We start from the raw sequence: 11,525 nt of genomic DNA on the forward strand, positions 1-11,525 counted from the left end.
CTTGTCAGACTTCACATAATCACAGTCTCTGGGAAGATTTCATTTTCTTTCATGCACATTTTGTTATGGTAGCAACAATACCAATCATTTGAATTTTGAAAGTAGACTACTGTCATGAAATGTAGCAGATCCTAAAAATTGTACACCCTTGGATCTAGTAACACTACCTAAAGGAACCTATCCTAAAGGAATGATCAGAGCGGCAGCCAGAGACTTATGATCAAAATTATTAATTGCTGAATTCTTTTTATTCATGAAAAATGGAACATTTTAACTGTTTTCTAATCATTTAATGACTTAGAAAAAATCCTCTCAATCTGATATTAAGCAGAAAAGGGATATTAAACTGCATTATGGCTTGACCTTGCTAATGTAAAAAATAAATATATGTGTACATTTTAAAAAGACTAGAAAGACATACACACCAAAACACTGGCTAAAATGAATCATCTAAAGTAACTTATTTTTTGTTTTCTATCTTTTCCAAATATTCTGTAATAAACTAGTTTCACAATACAAGCAGTAAATAGCTGTAAATGATTATTGCTGGGGTTCAATGTCAGCCTCAAATGTTGGAAGCTCTGAGCTACCATATTCTAAGCCTTGGCTGGAAGAACATTCTCCATATTGCAGCTCAAGTGGTCAAGTTCCAAGTGAAACAAATTCCCAGATAAGTTTTAACCAGAAACTACATGCAATTATTTAAGACCCATCATTTCTCTTTATAAATAATTTCCAAATACCAACTTACTTAAGATACATGAGGATAAAGGTAAGAAAAGGCTAAAAAAACAATAAAAACTAAAAAATGTTAAATAGGCTAAAGCAAGTATTCTACAAAAAAAAAAAAAAAAAAAGACAAAGCAACAAGTACAAAAACAAAAGCACCCCTCCAACCAAATAAAACCAGGAATTTGCCAAAAAATTAGTAGTAAACTTTATAGTAAAAAAAATCCTCTAATAAAAGACACAAATTACAAGGAAGTATTAAATATGTCCAGAGAGAAAGAAAAAAGAAAATCTTACCTTACAGCCCATCTTGGTGTGAGATGCTCAGGGAGGTATTGGCAGCTGTTAGCAAGAGCAGGGACTCTGTTCTCTGAAAGTGGATGCGCTGATGGATTTATGGTCACCTGTTATCTGAGGATGCTGTGTGTGTACGCCCTTTGTCCACAAAGATCTAATTGGAACCTCCAGCAGTTTCATTCAGACCCTCAGCTCCCTGCGTCAAAGGCAGGTAGGCAGGGCTAGAGAGGATAGAGGGAGGAGGGATCTTTCTAAGCAAAGAGACTCTGGGCTGGGCTGGTTTTCATTTGTGGTTAGCTATCATCCAACTCTTTTAACTCTTCCATGGGTCTGAATATAAATTGGAACACAGATGGAACCAGGGTGCATTTCCTGGCCTTTGCTACTTGATCAAAGAGGCTCCTTGTAACCCAAATGCTTCCTGAATAAAAACAACAACAAAAAAAACATTTACAGGGGAAAAAAGTATGTGCTTGCTGTTCACAAGCCATAAACATTCAACATTGATAGCTTGTGGAGGGGTACAGATTGTACACTGCATCTCCATATCCCAAACCTAGCTCAGTGCCTGGCACATGGTGACCTCCATTAAATAGTTCTTGCAGGAGTGACTGGAAGGATGGTTGCATAACAGAATGCTACTCACTGTGGGGTATTGAGAGGTGCCATGGGTCTTTATCATTCTGACATGACATAAAGAGTCAATGATGGAACAAAGAACATAAACAATTTTACAAAAGATCAAAGATAACTAATGAACGAGAGTAGCAGCTGAGGTTTTGTATTATGAACCTGGGGTCCCCCCTCTTCATTAACTCCTATAAGATACAGGTATTTAGTCATGATTGCTTAATGAAGAGCTAAAATTTTTTTTTAGGATTATTAGTAGAATAGTCCTAAATATGTCCTATTATGAAGAAAACAACTATGCAAATAAATTGGCTGATTTATTTGAGGGCAAAAGTACCTTGTATGTCACCATTTCCCCAGTTTTAAAACTCTGTTATAAGTTGGGGATTTGCTAAGGCATCCAAAATTGTCTGTAGCAGCCATCAATGCTAGATATTTATATGTGAGGCTTTTTATCTGGCTCTATCAACACGTTCATGAAGATTTGTGAACTAGGGTTAAAAAAGAAGGGAAGTGCTTAAAACGGAAATCAGGAGAGAGAAATGGGAAGAGAAGACCAGACATTAAGAGAGTGCATTATTCCTGTGGGCACTGGGAACTTAGAGGCACAGAACAACATGCATTTATTATCTTACAGTTCTAGAGGTCAGAAGTCCAAAGTAGCTGTTACTGGGATAAAATCAAGGTCTCAGCAGGACTGCATTCCTTCTGGAGTCTCTGGGGGACAATCTGTTTCCTTTCCTTCTTCAGCTTCTAGAGGTCACCTACAGATCTTGGTTGCTGGCTTCTACTTTCGAAGCCTGCAACACAGTATGTCTAACTCTCTCTCTCTCCTTCCCTCACAAAGACTCCTGTGGTTACACTGATCCCACCCAACTAACCCAAGATCATCTTCCCATCTCAAGACTCTTAGCATGATACATCTGCCAAGTCCTTTTACCACATCCACCAACATAGTCACAGGCTTTAGGATTTGGATGTAGGTATCTCTGGGATGCTATTGCTCTGCTTATCTCAAGGAACATGGCACACACCCCCTGACACTCCCCTGTGACCCAAGTCTCCATGGAAAGAGAGGGTTATGACCAAAAGATGGAGGAGCTGGACTAATAATGCTTTGGGAATAAGGCAGTGTCCTGTTAGAGTCTAGGTAACACTTTTGCCACCATGTCGGCCCCCAGTATAGTTTTGGTTCTGAGGGTTTGTGACAAGCCCCAGCAGAGTGCAGCTGTGTCTAGTGGAGAGGGGCTTGAGTACAGTTTGCTCCAAGACACCCCCACCAAACTGGAGGTGATCCACACATAATTAAAAAAACATGTTTTGGGAACCCAAGGGCCTGAGAAAGCAGATATAGCTGAAGAATCATCATACTTTGGTATTAATAAGAAAAACAGCAGTAATGGAATAGCTATCATCTCTTGAGTGCGGATGATATGTTATTTATGTTTGTTTACTGTTTGTGCTCTCAGGCAGGACCAGCCTGGGGTGTTCTTAGAAATCACTGTTAATGATTGGAGTGTTGTATACTAGAAAGGAAAGAGTTCTCATCTTCCTCTAGTTAATTATTTAGTGTAAAAAAATAGGACTGTGAGTATGGGCAGAAGGAAATTCATATGCACTATTGGTAGCTATACAAATATATACCTTTGTCTTTAGAAAGCAATTTGGCTATCTAAAGCCATTTTTGACTTTTAAGTAATAAAATGTTCATCTCTTTTGGCCCTGTCATTTTACTTCCTAGTAATCTCTTCTAAGAATATAAGCTAAAATATTAGGGGGCGGTATGAGGAATCATCACTACAAAATTTTTATTATCACATTCAGGGAAAAACTGGAAACATCTCACATGTCCAGCAATAGGAAAACATTTAAGTACCTGGATTTGGAAGATTGTCACGTTGCCATTAAATCAGAGAAAAGTGACTGTAATGAAGACTATCTATCAACTTGGAAAAGACACAGACACACACACAAACATACACACACGCTAAAGGCAAGCATAAAGTAGTATATAAAAATGTATGCAAACTTAATTAGCATGCACAATCATCAAAAGGTGGAAGCAGCTGGGTGCCAGCAGCTCACAATGTAATCCTAGCTGCTCAGGAGGCAGAGATCAGGAGGATCACAGTTTGAAGCCAGCCTGGGCAAATAGCTCCCAAGACCCTATCTCGAAAATACCCAACATAAAAAAGGGGATGGGGATCTGGTAGAATGGCTCAAGATGTAGCCAGGAGTTCAAGACCAGTACCGGGGAAAAAAAAAAAAAAAAGGTGGAAGCAGCCCAGATAGCCTCTTACAGATAAATGGACAAACAAAATGTGGTAGATATAGACAATGATGTAAAAAAAAGAAAGAAAATTACAAGCCAGGTGTGGTGATGTACATCTGTAATTCCAGTACACAGGAGGTGAGGTTAGGAGCACTGACAGTCCAAGTCATCCTGGGCTACAGCGAGAGACCCTATCTCAAAAAAGCAAAAAAGAAGGAAAATTGTGACACGTGTTACAACATGGATTAATCTTGAAGACATTATGCTCAAAGAAATGTCATTCACAAAAGAACAAACCCTCTATGGGTCCACCTGTATGGGGTCTTTGGAATAGTCAAGTTCGTAGAAACAGAAAGTTAGAACAGTGGTTTACAAGACTGAGGAGAAGGGGAAAGGGAAGTGTTTTTTTAATGGGTATGAAGTTTCAGTTTTACAAGTTGAAAAACTTCCAGAAATTGGTTGGTTGTACAGCGATGTCAGTATACTTAGCACTACTGAACTGTAGCTTTAAAAATGGTTAGGATGATAAATCTTAGGCTTATTTTGTTACAATTAAACTAAAAAAAAACCTTTATGTACATTGGGATGATACATCTTTATTGTACAAATAATAGTAGAAAAAAATTAAAAAGTAAAAGGTCACCAGTAAAAAGCAATAGCTCGATCTAGGTGTATTGTGGTGGTCTCTGAATCCTTGCAAAGGATGCATGATTTCTAACCAGAGCGCCAGGATGGAAGTCCGAGGCTCTTTGACAGTGGTTCTGTTATCTTTCCAGGAAAAAATGTCTGGCATTCAGCATTCTCAGACAGAGAGCTTTTCCTCTAGGCCACATAACATATAACCCAATTATACTTGCCTTCGACTGAGGCTAACATGGCCTACCCGAGTGATGTCTTATGACTCAGATCTGGACGGCGCTTTTATTTCTCATTGCTTCCTGTTTCCCTCACTGTTCAAATATTTGACGATCAGCTCTGAGTTCCTCTTAACATTTAGCAGATGTTAGACTCCCAGCCGTAGAAAGGGAAGGCTTGGTACCCAAACTTCTGACTTTTGATTCAAAAGTCACAATCTTCTGAGAAGAAGGCTGGGCTGTTAGCTGCTTCTATGGTATTGGGGAACCTGTAGGCTTGAAAATGTGTCCAGAAAGGTAAGGAATCTCTATACCTGTGAGAGAAAGGAAGGGCTGGTTTCAGAAACAGAGGAACGAGGTGCTTTTAAAAAATAACTAAAACTGTTGTAAACTGGGAATGATCCTATAAGGGGGACACTGGCAGCAAACTCAAGAATATGTAAGTAGACTAAGGATGGAGAAGTTCAGCACCTTGTACCCCACTAACCAGCAGCTCCTCACCCTAAGTCTTTTGAAGAGAGAGCCCTGCCTGTGGAGATAGCAGGACTGAAAAGGTTTACAGCCAAACAAGATGGATATACCACACTTGTGAAACTAGCTTCCGTATCTGTGCAGCAAGGTCCCTTCAAACTCAGTCTGGATTTCCTCTGTCCAGGCTTCCTAGGGAGAAGCCTATTGTTTTAGACCTTAGCAGCAGGTTTCCTGGCAGGACATGACTTTAGAGGACTCCTCTGCCTGTTGTCTCGCACCTGTGACCTCAGACATTTGCTTTGTTTCTTCAGTACAGACCCAAGCCTTGGGTCCACACTTTTGCTCACCTTCTGCTTTCTCCTTGTTCTCAGCCTCCCTTCTTCTGCATTGGTGAAGTCCCTCCCTTCTTTCTACATCCTCCCTACCTCTCAGTAGGTCATTTCAAAAACCTTCTTTTACTGTCAAGTTTTAGCTTGGCCACCTTCCCCTGACCATCAGAGTGTAGCATTTCTCAAGCCTACTCTGCTTGCAAATGCAGCCCAGCCACATCTGTCAGTCAGTGATTCTGCCTCCTTCTCTTTAATGCCAATCTTGGAGCTATGCAGGAGTTGGTTAAGAATAAGACAGGACTAGGCAAGGTGGCTTACGCCTATAATTCCAGCTATTCAAGAGGCAAAGATGAGGAAGATTGTGGTTCAAGGATAGCTCAGGTGAAAAGTTAGTGAGACTTCATCTCAACAAAAAAGCTGGATGTGCTGGCATACCTGTAATCTCAGTAACACAGAAGGCATGAGTAGGACTGCAGTCCAAACCAAACCAACCCAAGCCAAACAAAAAAACAAACAAACAAAAAAGACCCTACCTGAAAAATAACAAAACCGAAAAGGGCTGGGTACATGGCTCAATTGGTAATGCACCTGTCTTGCAAGCATGGGGACCTCAGTTCAAACTCCAGCAATTCAAAAAAAAAAAAAAAAAGAAAGACTGATCAAATCCAGCAGCAGAAATATAGTTCTTCATGGCACTTGTGAATTTTTGTATTGATTGGCAGTTATGTACTACTAGACTGCATATTTTATAGAGGCAGAGGTCATATTTCTGTTCCACACAATACTGTTCCACACAACTCTGTTGGCATCTTGCCCAATAGTGGCACTCAATAACTGTGCTAGTCAGTTTTCTGTTACTATGACAAAACACCTGTGGCAATCAACTTAAAAAGAGGAAAGGTTTATTTTGGTGGTTTTAGATGTTTCATTCTATGGGTTGCTTGGTCTTTTTACTTTAGGCCAGTGGATAGCACAGCATATCATGGTAGAGTGTGTGGCAGAAGAGAGCTATTCATCTTATGGCAGCTAGCAAACAAAGAGAGAGACAGGGAGGAGCTGTAATCCCAATACCCCTTCACCTCAAGGTCATGCCCCCAATAACCTAACATCCTTCCATTAGACCCCACCTCTTAAAGATCCCCACCTCGTGGCAGCCACAGGCTGGTGACCAAGCTTTTAAACACATTGTCCTTGGGGAACACTTGCAAGCCATGGCAATAATCGTTTGTTGCTGTTTTTGTTAATGACCGTGGTGATGAATCATTCTTGCCTCTCTGAATTTCCCATAAACCTGGCTGAGGTATTGGAAACGCTGAAGAACTCCTGCACATGCCCAAAAGCTTTTGCTTAAGAATGAGAATGAAGAAATCCCACCTCCCTCTTGTAATTTAGCTCCCAAACTCACTCATCTTGGGTGTATGAGCAGAACTCCATGAGCAGAGGTGAGGGTTTTAAAACCTACCTTTTGAACTCTCAGCCTCAGCAATGGCTCCTTATTAACTGTCTTCACATACTAGACATAAAAGATCATCTTGTTTTGCACTGGACAAGAGATCTGGTGGAAATAACCATGACGTCAGTGGGCAGGAAAGGCGATGTCATTTAAAGGCAAAAGCTATGTTTTCTTCAAATACCTTTCTATTCATACCAGGACACGGAAAAAAATAAAAATAAAAAGTTCCTCTATTATCAGTGCTTAGGTTCTGAGTTCCCCCATTCATCAGCTGTGAGATTTTGGACAAGCTACTTGATTTCTCTGGGCCTCAGCTTGCTAACTTACAGAGATCTTGTGATAATTCAATGGGTAAATGAACAAGCACTTAGAAGAGTGTCTGGCATATAGTAGGTACATAATATTATATCCTAAGAACTTATTTATCAGAAAAGCAGTGAGACAGTGATTCAGCTCTGCTGAGCCCCTCTCTTTGTTGGGGAAATTTCCAAACACCAAGTTCCCTAAAATAAATTCCTCTTTGAAACACAGCATCTATCCTGATTGCATCAGAGCTGTTACTTGCTAACCAAGAGCTGGTTGGTTAGGAGTGAGCCTGGGTTGTTCCCTCTTGCTTGGTGCCATGTTTTTGCTTCCCACAGAGAAACATGTCCTGAAGTTCTTTCTAGGTTCTCCAGTGCCCACACCATGTTGAATTCTTTACCAGTGCTCACTCAGTAGGTACTTGCTCATAGAAGGCAGCATTCAAGTGGTTTTTCTTCTCCAATGGTTATATCATAAGTAAGCCAGAGAGGTAAGACCTTTCTGGAAATGGGATTCAGACTTCCAGACAACACAGGAACATTGCCATGATAACTGGTGGAAAAGTGGAGATGATCCAAACTAGAATGCCCCTAGAATTTCTCCTGAGTCTCTCAGATATTGTAAGTACAGCTTGTCCCCAGGTCATCTTTGATACCAGAGAAAGAGCTTCAGGCAGATTCCAGGACAGAGCCCGGGGCCTGGAATCTCATTTCAGAGGATCAGAAGGACCCACCTGTCCTTCTGATTAGAACAAATGCAGTCTTCCAAAGTTCCCCTGGATGGGGGTAGAATCGGCCATGGATAGTTGTCCTGTTTCAGAGGTTATCTCCAGACATATCCAATTTGAAACAGAGACAGAACTAGGTAACTACAGAAGCAATGGAGTAGAACAAAACAAAACAAAAAATCCACGGACTACAGTGTAGGAAGCCTGGATTTCAAGCTTCTCATTTGGGTAAAACATCATTTTACTTTCCTGGGTTTCAGTTTCTTCATCTGTAAATTGAGATAACTCTACCTGATCCCTAAGGCCCATTCCAAATTTCACAGTCATAAACTAGTCTTAGAAATAAAATAATGAGCTCTTATCTAATGCCGACTCTGTCCTCTGTTACCAATGTCTTTGACCAGATTCCTTCCAGGTCTCTGCAATGCAAAACTTTTCATTTTCCTGATTGCATTCTCATTACACCACTGGTCACAGAACCTGCTGTCTGTTAAAACAAAAACCATACCATTTTACACAGAAGCATCTCAATATCCCTAATTTTACTTCTGGTTTAAGAAGGAAAAAAAAATGACAAATGTAAGGAAGAAAAAACATCTCATAACTCAGAGATAGTCACTGTTAACATGAGCATATATTCTTTTGCAGTGTTTCCTGAGTGTATGTGTTCACACATCAAAAATGGAGAGCATTCTTGTGTTCATTTCATATAGAACAGTTTACTCAGCTGGGCAAAGGTAGCTACTTGGGAGTCTGAAATCAGGAGGCCAACCCAGCAAATAGTTCATGAGATCCCATCTCCAACTAGATTAAAATGGACTGGAGGTGTGGTTCAAGCGGTAGAGCAACTGCTTTGCAAGCATGAAGCCCTGAGTTCAAACTTCAGTCCCACCAAAAACAAACAAACAAACAAAGAAAAAATACATCTTACTTACTACTATACTGTGAAGATTTTCTCACACTTAAATTCCTACCTGGTTTAAATGAATGTAAAATCATTTATCCACTGATTGCCTTTTGTTAGGGCATTTGGGATGTGAAAGGACTGTATGGATCTATCAACAAAAGAAAGTCTTTGACAAAGAGCCCTTAGGATCCAAGGACATGCTTCCCCCTTCAGGTGACTGTACAGCAGTACCTGGTAAGGGAACTTCCACGCATCAACTGTTTGGCTTTTATGTTTAAACATTCACATCACTTTCTATTAAGTAGCCATTGTTCTGATCATAGGGGGCCCTCTGCTGTTCCCTCTCTTTTTCACAATACATTTGTGACCCTAGTGGCAATGAAAGAAATGTGGACTGTGAAATAGAATTCGAGATCTCAGTTTTCAGGAGGTCAAAGTTGCTTCCAGCCTTTAAATCTCACTCTACATTTGATGACCAGAATTTAAAAACAAAACAAACAAAAGAAAACCACAACAACAAAGAAAAAAATGAGCTTCCTCTCCCACTTTATGGTGAAACTTTTATATCGGTTTGTTCCTTCTTACATGAAAATGGACAGAGGTCTGCTTTTATTTAATCTGTTGTGGTTTATCTTCACAATATTTTCCCTGAACAGAATTTTTCAACAAATGAAGACAGACACACATAAATAGGGAAAATTAGGTCACTAGGATGAGCTTTTCTTGCCCTTCCCGTCCTTATTTTTCTTCCCCAACAAATACTTTGTAATAAAAGAATAAGAATTCACATTTCTATCTAAGATGTTGATGGCTGCAAGCCTTCTTGTGAATCCTTGAGAGCCATACATGACATAAATTATTCCCTGCTCAGGAATGGTGACCAAGAGACAGAAAGAATTGAGACTTGCCCCAGGTCACATTGAGCATGTAAAGAGACAGTTAGCACTGAAACCAGCCTGTTAATTCCAAGTGTAATGCTTTGACCATGTTCCCTATTGCTGGGACCAGTTATTGTTGCATTCCTTGGAGGTAAAATAAGGAAAGGTTTTCAATAAAGAAGAGGAGGACAAAAGCTAGTGTTCAATCTGAGTATGGTGACCATCCCCTATGGAAGAATATAAGGAGTAACATATTTTCAATCATCTAGTAGAAATGTATTAAGTCTTGTATACAATTTATCTACCTAGATACTTTAGATAGATGAGACAAGAAAACTGTAAAATACAGTACCTACCTAATACAAACTAGTTAAGGGAACATGCCATTTAGATCTTAGAGCAGAGCCTGACATATAGTAATTAGTGAGTAAAATTTTTACTAATCAATAAAAGTCTAAGAATGATCTCCAGCAAAAAAAAAAAAAAAAAAATAGCTGGTCCTTGCTATTTGCCCAAAATTTTGCATTCCTTGGCCGTTTTTGATGCTTCCAACAGTTTTGTGGGGATGATATTATTGTAATCATTTTATAAATGAGAAAAATGAGAACTAGAATAAGTTTTTGTTCAAGGTTATAGAACCAATAAAATCAGGACTCTGGCTCCAGAATCCACGCCTCTTAACCTTGATACCATGTTATCCCTTGTCCCTGGATGATACTCTGGGGATATGCGACTATCAAATTGCTCTTCTGAAATTATACTAATTATACTTTTACCAATAAAGTATGAACATCCCTGCTCCTTTATATTACAACTTGAGACATTAAACTTAAAAAATTCACTTGGTCTTATAAATTAAAACAAAGTGGTATCTCATATTGTTTTGTTAATAATAATATATGATAATAATAATGTTTGATAAATAAGAAAACATACTAAATGATGCTCAGTCTTACACATCATTGAACAATGCTTGCTTCCAGCAGGGCATGATGGTTCATGCCTATAATCCCAGTCCTCAGGAGGCTAAGGCAGGAGGATTACAAGTTCAAGGCCAGCCCGGGCTGTAAAGTGAGACCCTGTAATACCAGTTGACTTTTATTTTATTTCATTAATTTATTTTTATGGTACTGGGGTTTGAACTCAGGGTGTCATGCTTGACATTGCAGGCGCTCTACCACTTGAGCCACTCTGTCAGCCCTGTTTTGTGTAGGGTATTTTCAAGGTAGGGTTTCTCACACTTTTTGCTGGGACTGGTTTTGAACCTCAGTCATCCTGATCTCTGCCTCTTGAGTAGTTAGGCTTATAGGCATGAGCCACTGGTGCCTAGCCAGTTAACTTATCATTCTTATCTGAAGTGCTTGAAACCAGAAGTGTTTTGGATTTCAGATTCTTTTGGGTTTTGTAGTATTTTCATATACATAATGAGATCTTGGGGGTGGGACCCAAGTCTAACACAAAATTCCTTTATGTCTCACATATACCTTATACACATAGGCTGAAGAAAAAATTTTTTGGAACAGGGTCTTGTGATGTAGTCTAGGCTGGCCTTGAATTCTCCATTCCCTTCCTCAACCTTCTGTGTGCTGGGATTACAAATATGTGGACCCCCAAGCCCAGCTGTGAAGGTAATTTTATACAATATTTATATTAATTTTGTTCATGAAACAAACTT

Source organism: Castor canadensis, chromosome 14, assembly GCF_047511655.1.
Source record: "Castor canadensis chromosome 14, mCasCan1.hap1v2, whole genome shotgun sequence".
In the NCBI taxonomy this organism is placed as follows: Eukaryota; Metazoa; Chordata; class Mammalia; order Rodentia; family Castoridae; genus Castor; species Castor canadensis.